We start from the raw sequence: 15,621 nt of genomic DNA, 5'->3' as shown, positions 1-15,621 counted from the left end.
TTTTTCTTTATTGAACTATGATTTACATATAACATTATAGTAGTTTCAGGTGTACAACATGATTTTATATATATATATATATATATATATATATATATATATGATGAAATGATCACCAAAGTAAGTCTAGTTAATATCTGTCCCCATACTTAGTTACAACATTTTTCTGTGTGTATGATGAAAACTTTTAAGATTTTCTCTCTTAGCAACTTTCAAATATGCAGTATAGTTTTATTAACTATACTTGCACTGCTGTGCATTATATCCCTATGACCTATTTTTTTACAGCTGTAAGTTAGTACCTTTTGACTCCCTTCACCCATTTTGTGCACCACCTCCCCCGCCAACCTCTGGAAATGACCAATCTGTTTTCTATCATCTTTGAGCTCTGGTTTTGTTGTTTTGTTTTATTTGTTTTTGATTTCATATATAAGTAAGATCATATGGTATTTGTATTTCTCTGTCTGACTTGTTTCACTTAGCACAATGCCCTCAAGGTCTATCCATGTTTTTGCAGATGGCAAGATTTCATTCTTTTCTTATGGCTGGATAATACTCTGTGTGTGTGTGTGTGTGTGTGTGTGTGTGTGTTCATTCATCTATCAATGGACACTTAGGTATGTGTTGATTTTTTTTTTCAAAATTTGAATTTAAATTCTAGTTAGCTAATATATAATGTAATATTGGTTTCAGGAGTAGGATTTAGTGATTCATCACTATTACACCCAGTGCCCATCATAACAGGCGCCCTCCTTTATACCCATCACCCATTTAGCCCGTTCCCCATCCACCTCCCTCTGTCAACCCTCAGTTTGTTCTCTATCATTAAGAGTCCCTTATGGAAAAAAAAAAAGAGTCCCTTATGGTTTATTTCCCTTTCTTTTTTTCTTCTCATATGTTCATCTGTTTGTTAAATTCCACATGAGTGAAATCAAGTGGAATTTGTCTTTGACTGACGTATTTCACCCAGCATAATATACTCTAGCTCCATCCACATCATTGCAAATAGTAAGATTTCATGATTTCATTCTTTTTGATGGCTAATATTCCATTGTATATATATCCCATATCTTCTTTATCCATTCATCAGTGAATGGACGTTTGTGCTTTTCCCATAGTTTGGCTGTTGTTGATATATGTGTTGACTCTTATAAATAATGCTGCAGTGAACATGGGGGTGCATAGATCTTTTTGAGTTAGTGTTTTTGTTTTCTTCTAATAAACACCTAGAAGTAGATTGCTGGGTCATATGGTAGTTTTATTTATAATTTTTAAAGAATCTCCATACTGTTTTCACAGTGGCTTTATTAATTAACCTTCACAACAGCAGTGCACATGGGTTCCCTTTTCTCTGTATCCTCACCAATACTTCATATCTCTTGTCTTTTTTTATAATAGCCATTCTAATAGGTGTGAGGTGATATTTCATTGTGGATTTGATTAGTGATGTGGAGCATCTTCCCATGTACCACTGGCCATCTGTATGTGTTCTTTGGAAATATATATATTCAGACGCTCTGCCCATTTTTTAATCAGATTGTTTGTTTTTTGCACAGCTTTTTGCACAGCTGACCCTGAATCCTATGACCATATTAACTCACTTATTAGTTCCTTCTTTCCTTTCCTTTCTTTTCCTTTCCTTTTCTTTTCTTTTCTTTTCTTTTTTAGAGAGAGAGGGCTCAAGTGAGTGAGGGGCAGAGAGAGAGAGGGAGAGAGAGAAGCAGGGCTCACCCAAAGTGGGGCTCACTTGAAACAGGGCTTGAGCCCACCGGAAGCAGGCTTGTGCTTACCTGAAGTGGGGCTCAGTCTCACCAGATGCAGGGCTTGAACTCACAAATGGTGAGATCGTGACCTGAACCGATGTCAGATGCTTAACTGATTGAGCCATTCAGTCGTCCCCTCACTTATTAGTTCTAAGAGGGGTGAGTTTGGGTTTGTTTGTTTGGGTTTGTTTTTTTTTTTTGAGATTTCTTGGAATTTTCTACATAGATAATCACATTATCTGTGACTAGGCACAGTTTTATTTCTTCCTTTATGAGCTAGTTGTCTTTTATTACTACTTCTTGCTACTAACTAGGATTTTTACTATGATGTTGAGTAGGAGTAGTAAAAGTACACATTATTGCTTTGTTTTTAGGAAAGCATTCAGTCTTTATCAGGCTGATGTAGTTCCCTTCTATTTCTGGTTTGTTGAGTTTTTAAATCATGAATAAATATTAATTTTTTAAAGTTTATTTTTATTTAGTTTGAGAGAGAGAGCACAAACAGGAGAGGGGCAGAGAAAGAGAGAGAGAGAGAGAGAGAGAGACAGAGAGAGAGAGAGAATCCCAAGCAGGCTCTGCCCTGTCAGCACAGAGCCAGACGTGGGGCTTGATCTCATGACTGTGAGATCTTGACCTGAGCCAAGATTAAGAGTCATATGCTTAACTGACTGAGTTATCCAGGAACCCCTAAATATTGAATTTTATTGAAGTTTTTTTTTTTTTGCATTAAGTATCTGATGATGTGGTATTTCTTCTTTATAGCTTTGATATGATAGATTACACTGATTGTTTTTGAATTTTAAATGGATTTATATTCCTGGGATAAATCCCATTTGGTTGTGATGTATTTTCTTTTTATATGTTGCTGGATTTGATTTCCTAATATTTTGTTGAGAATTTTTGCAGCTATGTTCATAAAGCATATTGGTCTGTATTTTTCTTGTGCTGCCTTTTTCTGGTTTTGATATCAGGGTAATGGGCCTTACATAATTAATTGGGAAATGTTTTCTCCTCTTCTGTTTCCTGGCAAAGATTGTTTAGCATTAGTCTTATTGCATCTTTAGATGTTTGGAACAGTTTGCCAGTTAAAGTATCTGGGAACTGGAAGAGGTTTTTTGGTTTGTTCATTTGTTTGTTTTGGAGGGGCAGATTTTTTTAAGTTGATGTACTTATTTTGAGATGGGGGGCAGAGCAGAAAGAGGAGAGAGAGAATCCTCATGCTGGGCTCAAACTCTGAAACCCTGAGATCATGACCTGAGCCAAGGTCAAGAGTCAGATGTTTAACCAACTGAGCCACCCAGGTACACCGGGAGCAGAAGATTTTTAACTATAAATTTGATTTCTAGATAAGTATAAGATTATTCTTTCTTCTGAATTTGAGAGTTTGTTGCTTTTAAGAAATTGGTTCGTTACCTCTAAGTTTTTAAATGTATGTGTATATAGTTATCATTTCAGTGTGTGTGGAGTCTGTAGTGATGTCTCCTTTTTCATTTTTGATGTGATAATTTGCATCTTCTTTCTGCTTTTCTTTGTAGATCTGGTTAGCGGTTTGTCATTTTTATTGATCTTTTCGAATAATCACCTTTTCATTTCATTGATTTTTTCCTATTATTTTTATTTTCAGTTTCTTCTCTTAATTTTTTTTAAAGTTTATTTATTTATTTTGAGAGAGAGAAAGAGAGATGAGAGAGCATGAGCGGGGGAGGGGCAGAGAGAAAGAATCCAAAGCAGGCTCTGAACAGCACAGAACCTGATGTGGGGCTCCAACCCACAAACCATGAGATCATGATCTGAGCCAAAGTCAGATGGTTAACCAACTGAGCCTCCCAGGTGCCCCTGTTTTCAGTTTCTTATTGTATTTATTAGGACTCCCTTCTGCCTTGCCATGGAATTATTTACTCTTATCTTTGTTGTGTCTTAAGTAAGAGGCTTCATTTGTTGATTTGAGATCTTTGTTTCCAAGTGCTACAAATTTCCATGTAAATACTGCTTAAGTTGCCTACACATTTTGGCGTGCTGGATTTAATTTTTATTCCATTCAAAATATTTTCTGATTTTCCTTGGGACAATTTTGAATGTCTTTGCTTGATAATTCTAACATTAGTATCAGTTTGGGATTGGTTTTGATTGACTTTTCTCATTATTATGGGTCCAATTTTCACTTTTATATGCCTGGTAATTTTTGATGGGATGCTAGATATTTTGGATTTTACCTTGTTAAGTGCTGGATATTTTTGTATTCCTTTAAACATTCTTGGACTTTGTTCTGGGACAAGGTTAAGTTACTTGGGAGTAGTTTGTCCTATTTGCGACTTGCTTTTAAGCTTTGTTGGTTGGGGCCAAATCAGCATTGGGTTAGGGTTTGTGATTCCCCATTACTGTGGAAAGACCTTTCTGAGTACTGCCCCTGATGCCCTGTGAATTACAAAGTTTTTCACTCTGATTAAGGAGATCATCTGCTATTTCTGGTAGCACATGAGCTCTACAAAGGATTTCTTCTGATTCTTTTGAGTGATTCTTCCTACCTCAGGCTTCAGGTGGTTTTTCACATTCATGGAAGATCAGTTCTCCACTAAATAATCAAGGGGACTCTCAGCAAATCTCTGAGTCCCCTCTCCTTATACTCTGTCTGGTACCCTGCTGAGTGAACCTTAGCCACTTTTGCCTGCCTTATCTGCCACCTCTGTGCTCTCAACTCAAGGAGTGTGCCAGGCTCTGTCTCATTCCTCTTCCTATGTCAGTAGCTTGGAATATTTCTCCAGAGAGTAAACTGGGGTGACCGTAGGGTTACCCTGATTCTTTGGGTGATGATAAAATACATGTTACTGCTCAGTAGATGTTTACAAAAGTGTTTGGATGGGAAGGTCAGTTGAGTACTGGAGAACAAGGACATTATCGGATCAGCTCACCAGGAAAGATTTTGGAGCTTCAGAGCATGATGGCAGCCCATGAGTGGATTCCATGCGAGTCAGATTCTAAGAACCTCAGTAAACTGGAAAGAATGATGTCATCATGATCACCATCATTGGAATTGTCTATCACCACCACTATGTTACAGAGCCTGTACTCTGAGATCGGGGGTAGGGGCTCCATGTGAGTTATTGAACTTGATCCTGGTGGTAGACATGCAGTGACTCTCCTCATATCATAGCATAATTGACTAATGGTCCCACCTGCTGTCCTCTGAAGCCACCATTGTGTTCCCAGCACTTCCCACAGCCTTTTCCCCCAGCACCCCCGCCAGCAATTGAGTGCAACAGGGGTTTGGGTTTCAGGACTTTGACTTTGCTGAAACTTCCTTGCAAGTGTTACTGTAATCTAAGTCTTTCCCTACCCAAACTCCCTTCTTTCCCTCTGCCTCTATAGCATCATTCAGATACTCTTTGTGATCTGATAGCTCTTTGCTTCCTTCATTTCCCCCATTACCCTCCCAGGCATTTTCCCCAGTAAAGCGTCTTGGTGTCTGCATCTTGAACTAGCACATTGCTCATGTAACTCTAGGAGACAGGAATAGTATTTGTTGTAGACTGAACTGTGTCCCCCTAAAATGCATATGTTGATGTCTTAACCTCCAGTGGGACTATATTTGGAGATAAGGCCTATCAGAAGGTAGTTAATATTAAATGAGGTCATAAGGCTCGGGCCCTAGCCTGGTAGAGCTGGTGTCCTTTAAGAAGAGGAAGACACACCAGAGATCCCCCTACACCCCCCCACTCACTGTGGGCACAGAGGAAAGACCATGTGAGGGCACAGTGAGAAGGTGACCATCCATAAGCCAGGAAGGGAGTCTCACCAGAGACCAATGCTGCTGGCACCTTGATCTCATACTTCTGGCTTCCAGAACTGTGAGAAAATAAATGTCTTTTGTTTAAGCCACACTGTGTGTGGTATTTGTTATGCCAAACCACACAGATGAATACCCCATGGTATTGTACAGATATGAAAAGTGAGGATTGGAGAGGAGAGGTAACTACCCCAAGGACACACAAATCATAATTGGCTGAATTAGATCCAAGGGCAAGTGTGACTTGATTATTTCTTTGTAATGTGTTAAAAGTTTATTTGTTGATTTTGAGAGAGAAAGCATGAGTTGGGGAGGAGCAGAGATGTAGGGAGAGAGAGAAAATCCCAAGCAGACTCTACATGGTCAGTGCAGAGCCCAATGCCAGGCTTGACCTCACAAACCGTGCCATCATGACCCGAGCTAGAGTCAGACGCTTAACCGAATGAGCCACCCTGGTGCCCCAAGTATGATTTTTAAATACTGCTTGTCATGACCATGCTATCCTGGCACTCCCTGGGCCACGGAGGACGGAGAGACAGTAGCTTCAGTGAGTGAGGAGACTGCAAATGAGGATGGACTGTCGAAGGAAGACTTGGGAAGAAGTTGGCGGGGCGGTTAGTTTGGAGAATGTTCAGACTCCTGTCCATCACAGATGTGGGGTTTGGCCAGAGGTGCACGTGGCATCAGTAGAGCAAGCATGTCTTTTCAAGGTGGAGGTCATGGAGGTTCTCCTTGAGGTGGGGGCTTCATTCCCCATGGCAGCAGCAACCACGTCCCACGTGGAGGTGGTCATTTCACAGGTGGCAGTGGCGGCAGAGGAGGATGTGGACAGGATATGGCCGCACTGGCTTTACCAAAGGCCAAGGCCAAGGACCTCCGGAAGGTGTCGTTTTTATTAGGAGAGCTGCTGCATCCTGGTGACGAGGACATAGTTTGTAAATGTACTATAGATGAAAATAAGGTGCCTTCTTTCAACGCTCTGGTTTGTTTGAGAGAACAAAGAACAAATTGGTAAGGTGAACTATTTGGATAACTTTGAGATTTTTATTTTTCAGTTAAATCGTCAGAAACTATAAAGGTATCTTCCTTTAAAAAAACAAAAAAAAAATGCAGAAGTTTTATATGGACCCATATACCCTGCTAGCATGGCAGAAGTTTTTACCTCGACCTCCAGGTGAGAAAGGAGGTGGTGGCAGAGGGGAGGTCGAGTAGGAGCAAGAGCAGGATGTGGCCGAGGTGGAAAAGGACGTGAAGGGTGGAGCTTCAGAGGAGGAAGGCGGTGGTGGTTTCAGAGGGAGAGGATGTGAAGCGTAACAGCTGACAGAGAAACTTCCTGCGGGATCAATGGCCGTGGGTCAGAAACTTGTTTCTTGAGCAAGTCTTGAAGACCTGGTCATTTTATGACACTAGAACTAAAATGTCAACGCCATGCAAAAATGAATGCCACAGGGGCGTCTGGGTGGCTCAGTCAGTTGAGAGTCCCACTTCAGCTCAGGTCATGATCTCGAGGTTTGTGGCTTCCAGCCCTGCATCAGGCTCTGTGTTGACAGCTCAGAGCCTGGAGCCTGCTTCGGATTCTCTGTGTCCCTCTCTCTCTGCCCCTGCCCTGCTTGCGCTCTGCTCTGTCTCTCTATCTCTCTCTCAAAAAACAAAACAAAACAAAACAAAAGAGTGCCACAGAATAGGCATTTTTGCTCTAAAAGAGAAGGAACATGTGTTTTAATGTTTTGTACAATGCTTGTAACTCTGTGGGTGCTTAATAATTGGGCAGTTTTCATTTAGGGGAAAAAAAAGACAGGGGGAAGCATTTACTTATAAGAGAAACTATTTAGTTTTTTAATTAAAAAAAATATTTATTTTTGAGAGAGATTGGGGGAGGGGCAGAGAGAGAGGGAGACACAGAATCAGAAGCAGGCTCCACGCTCTGAGCTGTCAGCACAGAACCCAATGCGGGGCTCGAACTCAACAAACAGCGAGATCATGACCTGATCCAAAGAAGGGCAATGAGCTGACTGAGCCACCCAGGTACCCTGAGAAGCTATTTCTGTAGGATAAGGTGGGAGGAACATTTGGAGGAAAAAGGGGGATAGCTAGGTGATTTTTCTTCCTCAACTCTTAGAATATGGAAGAGTCAAGGTCTTCGAACAGAAAAACCAAACCAAAACAAAACAAAAAAAAACCCAAAAAACCCTTGATAATTAAGAAAATTCACAGAGGCCAGAATGTAGTTCTCTCCAAGCGCACCATGAGCTGTCAATGTGGCCGGCTAGGGACTGCCCACCGGAAGTCAGTTCCCAGATGGGGATGTGTGGAGCCCCCCCCCCCCCCCAGAAGGGGAAGCAAGGAGCTCCTGGAGCCAGGGGGGTGTGAGGCGACAGACAGAAGTTCTGAGAAAAGCCCGCTCAGTGAACTTTGCAAAAGAGAGAGAGAGAGCGCCAATACTGAGGAAATTCCAGCTGCTGGTGACTAGACATAATATCTGAGCAATTACTGACTTTCTCTTTTCATCACAATATTTTCGTGTCTTGTAGACACAGCTAAGATGTCACGAATGTAAATAATTTAGTACAGTGTTGTCATCTCTTGCTGAGTTGCCTTAAGCTTGACATTAGTAAAATGCATCTTACTTAAGGAGAGTTTTCAATACGTATTTGCTTTTGCGGTACAGAGACGGATGATTATGCTTGTAAGACGATTTGATAAAAAAAAAACAGCTTATTTCATGAGAAAAAATTGTGTGTTGCATATTGTTTTCTCTCCATATGCCTTGGAATCTTTCAGTCAGACGGAAATGTGATACCTCAGAATCAATTTTCCACTCCTGTAATAAAAGCTACACCAGTTCATCCATCAAAAATAGAGGTGGTTTAGGAAGAAATGACTTTGCTTTCATGAAAGAAGTCCCAATGTTGTTTTATTTAAATATCTAACTTCCTGGAAAACTTGATGTGGGCGGTGTGTGTGTGTGTTTGTTGTTCTTTTTGTTAGTAAACAGGAAGCCCCTGAAAAGATACACTCCCAGGATATAAATTCAGATTTTCTCATAGTTTCTTTCTGGACGGGTTTTCTTTTGCTAATTTTCCTTGCCCCTTCATTACAGAACACTGTATTAATTACTCATCTCTCTCTGTCTCTCTCTCTCTCTTTTTTTTTTTTTTGGAAGATATTCTGAAGTGGTACCCCACAGACATAATGTTATGACAATGGAATTTCAGAGTTTTGGTTGACTGCTTGCACAGAGGTTTTATTTGGACAGGAATGCAGGACATTGGCTTTTTTAACAGAGGCTATAGCTTTTCTTTCTATTTTTTTTTAAAAGAAGTTACTTGTGGGAAAATAGTTGAGAGTATCTTATTAATGATTTTCCCCGTGGATTTTTGTTTATTTCCCACCCCATCCCTCAGATCTTTGTAACTAAAAACAAGCCTCCGGTTCCCCATCTTGGTTCCAGTGGTTTAAATGTTTGTTGGTATGTGACTTTGTTTAGCAAAGTTTGTGTGATTCTTTTTCTTTTTTTTTCCCCCAATGATCTCAGTTTGCTAAACATTGCATAATTTTTAAAAAATGTAGTAGATTATTATTTGGCCTCCCTAAACTTCGTCGTCGTTGCTGTTTTTTTACTTCACTCAGATTATTTTATGAAATCAGTCCAATCCCAAAGTTGTTTGTTCTTGGCTTTGACTCTGGGTGGAGGTGTGCTGTGATTTTCATGAACTTTGATGTTTTCTGTCTTATGTAGGCTGGGACTTGAGAGTTTTCAGCAGTTTTCCTGCAAACCAGGGAAAACTGTGTGTTGAATAAAGCCCTTGCAATAGGCTGTTCAGCCCTCGATTCACTTTGATGTGCACAATTCTGCAGATGGCTGGTGGCCAAGAGCTCTTGTGCTGTTCATGTTGGAGAAAAGAAAGCATAGGAACATAGGTGGTTGGCCCTCGGACAGACTTATTATGTAAGATCATCTAGTCCACAGATAAACATGTGGCACAAATATCCTATTCTTCCCTCCTCTGCCTGTAGCAAAAAATCAATCATGAATCATGTTTTTTGGTTTTTGTTTTTTTCTGTTGGGCCGTCATGGCCACATAATCTTTATGGACATGGTATGCCAGGTTCCTGCTAAAATGCCAGTGCAGTGGCATATGAGATGGAATCTCTATCAGGAGATTATAACCTATCTCTTACATGTCTGGAGACATGCGGAAGTTCAGGGTGAGGCCCAGGGATGTTGGAACTTAGAATGAATCCCCAAGAGTTCAATGACACAAGCTTGACCTAAAGCTATACAACTTGCCAACGGTGCGATTTGGGGCAAAGTTCTTTACCCTCTTGGGCCTGTATTTACCCATACGGTGTGTGAAAATAGAGACTCCATCATACGACTGCAGGAAAGTAAAACCAGAATAATGTACAGGAAGCATTTAACCTAGCCCTTGGTTGTAGTGTTCAATCAATGGGGCTGTCATCATCATCACCCTCATTATTAGGGAAAGTGACTTGTGTGAGATACTACAGCTCATTAGGACTAGACAGGGTTTCTCGGTTTCAGCAGTAATGACATTTAAAGGGCCAGATACTTCTTTGCCATAGGAATTGTCCCGGGCCTTGTAAGATGCTTAGCCACATCTCTGGCCTCCACTCACCAGATGCCAATAACCTTGCTCCCCAAATTGCGACCAGTGTCTCCAGACACTAACAAATGTCCCCTGGGGGGGGGGCACAATTTCCCCCAGTTTAGAACCACTGGAAAAGACTGAACTTCCCCTTTGTGCCTGAACCTACTGTCAGGGATGTCAATCGTGTTGGTTTTGTCATTGAGTTCCGAGGAATCTTTTTTTTTTTTTTAATTTTTTTAATGTTTATTTATTTTCGAGAGAGACAGAGACAGAATGTGAGTGGGTTAGGGGCAGAGAGAGAGGGAGACACAGAAGCAGAAGCAGGCTCCAGGCTCTGAGCTGTCAGCACAGAGCCCGACGTGGGGATCGAACTCATGAGCTGTGAGATCATGACCTGAGCCAAAGTCGGACACTCAACCGACTGAGCCACCCAGGCGCCCCCCGAGGAATCTTTAAAAATATATATATATCAGCTACCGGCTGCTTTGACATTTCTGCCTTCATATCAGGTTACAACTTCTTCTATTTACCAACCTGTGAGTAGTTTTGTTTAACAGATTAGTAGCTCCGAGGTTTTTTTTTTAAGTTTATTTATTTATTTTTGAGAGAAAAAGAGAGAGAGAGAGAGAGAGAGAGAGAGAACAAGCCAGGAAGGTTCAGAGAGAGAGAGGGAATCCCAAGCAGACTCTGTGCCATCAGTGCAGAGCTCCATTGCGGGACTTGAACTCACCGACTGTGAGATCATGACCTGATGCTTAACTGATGGAGCCACCCAAGTGCCCCTAATAGCTCCAAGTTTTAATTAGGCTTGTGTAGTAGAATTTAAAAAACTGTCAAGGAAAATGCTCATAATATAAGTTTCAGCGATAATAGCTACAGTCCAAATTGTATGATAATAAAAATGAGGATATAATTCATTTGCATCTTATTATGTGTTAGACACTAGATTATAACCTTAATGTTCCCATGTCATACGATTGCTGTGATGCACAAGACTAGTGTTCTTACTCCCATTTTACCGATGGTGTAACAGAGGCACAGAGTACCTTGCCCAAGGACCCACCGCTATGAAGTGGCAGAATAGGCCATCCATCCTAAGCAATTCGTTTCTACAGTATACAAACAGACATGCTAGAGAAAGATAGGGAAAGATACGTGCCCAGATGTTTACTGTGGTTACTTATAGATGATGGGATTACTGGTGTTTGTTTCTTATTATTTATATTCACTGTTTTCCAAATTTTCAGGTTTGATTATGACTTTAAAAAAAAATTTTTTTTTAACATTTATTTATTTTTGAGACAGAGAGAGACAGAGCATGAACGGGGGAGGGTCAGAGAGAGGGAGACACAGAATCTGAAACAGGCTCCAGGCTCTGAGCTGTCAGCACAGAGCCCGACGCGGGGCTCGAACTCACAGACCGAGAGATCATGACCTGAGCTGAAGTCGGCCGCTTAGCCGACTGAGCCACCCAGGCGCCCCTGATTATGATTTTTAAAAAAGCATTAAGAAAAAGCTGTAATGATGCACCCCGGTGACTTTCATAAAACAAGTGATTAATAATGTTTACAAGAGGCTTCCTCCTATTCATTTGATCTTGCTTAGGACTGATTGAAAAGCAAGAGGAATTGTATCTTCAATTTCTCACATTAGATACCAGAATCAAAACATACAGATCCTAATGTAGCACATGGCTATTGAGAAGTGGGGGTTGTACGCATTTGGAAGCTACTTTTCCCATATAAGGTTGTTCTGTAAGTCATCAGATGGAATTTTTAAATAAACATATTACGTGTTATAGATCTGAAAGAATGTTGTCCTTCAAGATTTCCTACCTTGGAAATTCTCTGTTTGTTTGAATGATGAAACCAGTGGAACATCTTTTGAATTTCACTTTTGATTATTGTCTTTAAAGCTTCTTTTTGAACAACACAAGAAACCCTGGCTTCATTATTTCAGTAAAACACCAGGAATTACCCACTTGGTTGCTCTCCCTCCCAACCCCAAGGCATGCTCTGAATTACTGTTTGGTCATTTTCAAAAATCAAACCGAGCCACGTGGATAACATTTACCATAAGAGGCAATGTTTTAACCAGTGTCTTAATTTTCTGAAGGAAATTCCAAAAGGGGAGATCCAAATGTGGTTTGATGAATGGAATCATTGTAGGAATAAATGCAGAGATCTCGAAGGTGAATACTTTTAAGTCTACTGCACACATTGGGAACCATAAATGCAGTTCTCTGTGTGTGTGTTCATTGGCATTATTTTATAGCTATGCATTATGTGTTTCAGTTCTGAGTATGATACTTGCCTGGCTTTATTCCCTATGGCATACATTTCCAATTTTAAATAACTTTGAAAGATCTCCTGTGTGTCTGCTCATACAATTAAAAGGTCTTGGTGGTTCTGGGATCCACGTGAAGCTTTAAGTCTAAATAAAAGAACTCATGTAAATACATTTGTTGAGCTAGGAGACAGAAATGTCACTAGAGGTCCAGGTTTCTCTTTGTCTTCTGGAGCTGACATAGAGGGCTTACTGCTGGTTGTTTCTCAGGTGAGTGGAGACCCCACTCGTGGCTCTCAAGGCCCTACCCCGCTCACTCACTTCCTCAGGACTCCCCCCCGCAGCCCTCTCGCTGGCCTCCAGAATCTGATGCTCAGCAAAGCCACTCTCGTGTTTGAGATCCCTGTAAAGGGAACCTTCACTTTGAATTCGATCTCTCTTTTCTGAGTTGAGTGTTATTACCATTATTTTATAGTGGGGGAAGTGAAGGCCAAAAAGCGATGGAGTCTCCTGACGGCAGAGTGACCCCATTGCTTGATCCTTGGTTTGTTCATTCATTCACTCAAATATTTAAGTATTCAGTGTGTGCGCTGAGGAATTTGTAATGAGCAAAACAGAGAGGTCTCTGGCCTCGCGGAGCTTATTTCTAGGGAGAGAGCCAAGTGATAAATGAGTAAATTAATCAAGAAATAAGCCAGAAAGGTAGATAATTTTGGAGAAGGGAAGGACTGTATCTAGAAGAGGTCATGGAAGTTTTCTCCAAAAGGGTGTCATTTTAACTGAGACCTGAAGGCTAGAAAGATGTAGCCATGCAAAGAGCTTGAGGAACAGCATGCCAGGTACAGGGAACAGCAAGGTAAAGGCTCCAGTCCTCTAGTAGGTCATTAAAGACAGAATAACCACAAGTATCATCAATACATAAAATAGACATAAAATAATATTTTCCTAAAGAAAGCAGTCCTGACACAGGTGAATTTTAGAGAGAAGCATTTGTAAGGATGCTAGACAGGAGAGAATTCTAAATTCTACATTTATTTATTGTAAACCAGAAAGGGCAACTTTAACATTCCACATAACCAAAGAGCTGCTGTAATTTTTTCAAATCCTAGTATTCAGCACTCAACCTGACCTGAAACTTTGAGAAAAGCTGGGGTCTTCCTTGTTAAGAGTTCTCTTGCCCTAGAAAAATCTGACTTCAATGGATACTGGAGCAAAGCATTTTTGAGGGAGTGTGTCTATGTGTGTGTCTGTTTTCTCTGTTCACATGATTTCTTTTCCCCCGAAGGAGACCAAACTGTTTATAGGGAAGATGGAAACAAACAAACAAGTGGGTAATACACTTCCCTTCCAAACATTCAGAAACATGTGACTGTTGCCATGAGGCCCCCAGGCCAGCCATGCTTGATTCTTGGGAGCATACATGCCTCTAATTCCTTGGGGATGATAATATAAGTTATCCAGACCATTATCATCTCTTCTCCAGAATTCTAACTTCTGAATTCTGACCCAGAAAATGCACCATTCGTTCCCCCCGAGCATAAAATTCATGCTGCCCAGTGTCTGTTGGAACAACCAAGGAAGATTTGATTGGCCTCATCTACCTTCTGCTGTCCTGTGTCCTAAGACAAGCATCCAGAAGAGGCTATTTTCTGTGGCCCGGAGGGAAGACTGATTGTGTTGTTTCAGTTGGAGCCTTGTACGTGTGCCAGAATCTAATCTTTATTCCACCGTGTCTCTCTGGGCCCCGAATGCTTTTCAATGGAATGCCACTGAGAGATGTGTCCTGCCTCCTTCCCTCCCTCCCCCAAACCATATTTTGGCATCATTTAGTTTTTCTGAATCTTTCTAGGACCAATAGCCTTTTTCTAACTAAGCTGGGGCTTCAGATGGGTTTTCAGAGTGAGCTGATCTTTCCACTGTTGGTAAATTTACCTTTAGATTTTTTTGCAGTGGGTTCATAATGACCATGTTACCTTTGCAATGCATTTACTTCTCTTTTTATCCAGTGCCTCCAAATCTACAAAAGTTTTATTTGGGATCTTCTTAGAGTTTAAGTGATAACTCTAACAAAATGCATCCTTTTGGTGAACTTGGTCAGTTTACATCGGTGGTTACCCACTCTAGTTTCTTCTAAAAAATTTTCAGTTGAAAAAATTACATAGAGTTCACCAAGAAATTCACTAGAACGTAACCTCCGTAAGGGCAAGGATTTTTTTCATCTTTCGCTTACTTCTCTTCCCTATTGTTTAAAATAGTGCTTGGTACACAGGAGCATGCCGGGAGTATTTGTTGAATGAGTGATTGCATGAAATGGAGATCAGGCTTGCTTGTGTGAGGGGCCCTGGCAGACGCCTACTTGTGCTTCTCGAAAGACGATCAGATAATTCCTCCAAAACCCATCTGCATCCTTAGACTCAGGTTAGATGTAAAAACCATCACAATGCCTAGGCTAGCAAGTCTTGGAAACAAATACTTTTTGGCTCCGAATCGTTCAGTCAATCCAGTAATCATTCTGACATTTCTAGCATTGATCTTTCCAACAGTGGGGCTCCATGAGCTGTTGAGGAGCCACGCAGAGAATGGATGCATTAGCAGTGAGAAGGTGGGGCCGGTGACACCCCCCCCCCCCCCACGTAATAAACTCCCTAGCTTCCTACACCTGAGATGCATATGCCCTTGGACTTCCCAGAAGAAGGGGAATGTTAATTAGAACATCCAGATGAAGTTTCTGCCTAATTTAAACCCCATGCGTCATCTTATGAGATGCAGTATCCCTAAAGTTCTCATCCATTTGTCGCCACTTCCTTTATTGCGTTTTGTTTTTAGACCGACAGCCGTGAGGCTGACAACACATCTGACGTTGTTTATAGAGTCATGGACTCTAATAAAGTCTGCTTAATCATGATGGAGCGAAGCAGTACTGCCAAGAGCTTTGTCAGAACTAGAAGGGGGTTGGCAGGTGACTGACCCGGGCTACGGAGCCCACCCTGAGCTCTATTCAACTTAGAAATGGCCTCATCTTAAGCCATTCTGGTGTGTGTGTGTGTGTGTGTGTGTGTGTGTGTGTGCATGTGTGTGTGTGTTTTAATTTTGAGAGAGAGACAGCAAGTGGGAGTGGGGGGGTTGGGGAGAGAGAGAGAGAATCCCATGCAGGCTCCGTGCTGTCAGCACAGAA

The 15,621-nt window shown here is 41.2% G+C and overlaps 1 pseudogene; it reads left to right on the top strand.

Annotated features, from left to right (window-relative positions):
• Nucleotides 1-6,244: 6,244 nt before the first annotated feature.
• LOC125153156 (H/ACA ribonucleoprotein complex subunit 1-like) lies at nucleotides 6,245-6,861 on the top strand (annotated as a pseudogene).
• Nucleotides 6,862-15,621: the final 8,760 nt, after the last annotated feature.

The sequence above is a fragment of the Prionailurus viverrinus genome, chromosome A2 (assembly GCF_022837055.1).
Source record: "Prionailurus viverrinus isolate Anna chromosome A2, UM_Priviv_1.0, whole genome shotgun sequence".
NCBI lineage: Eukaryota > Metazoa > Chordata > Mammalia > Carnivora > Felidae > Prionailurus > Prionailurus viverrinus.
The sequence above is the reverse complement of the archived record's forward strand: the minus strand, read 5'-3'. Positions and strand labels throughout refer to the sequence as shown.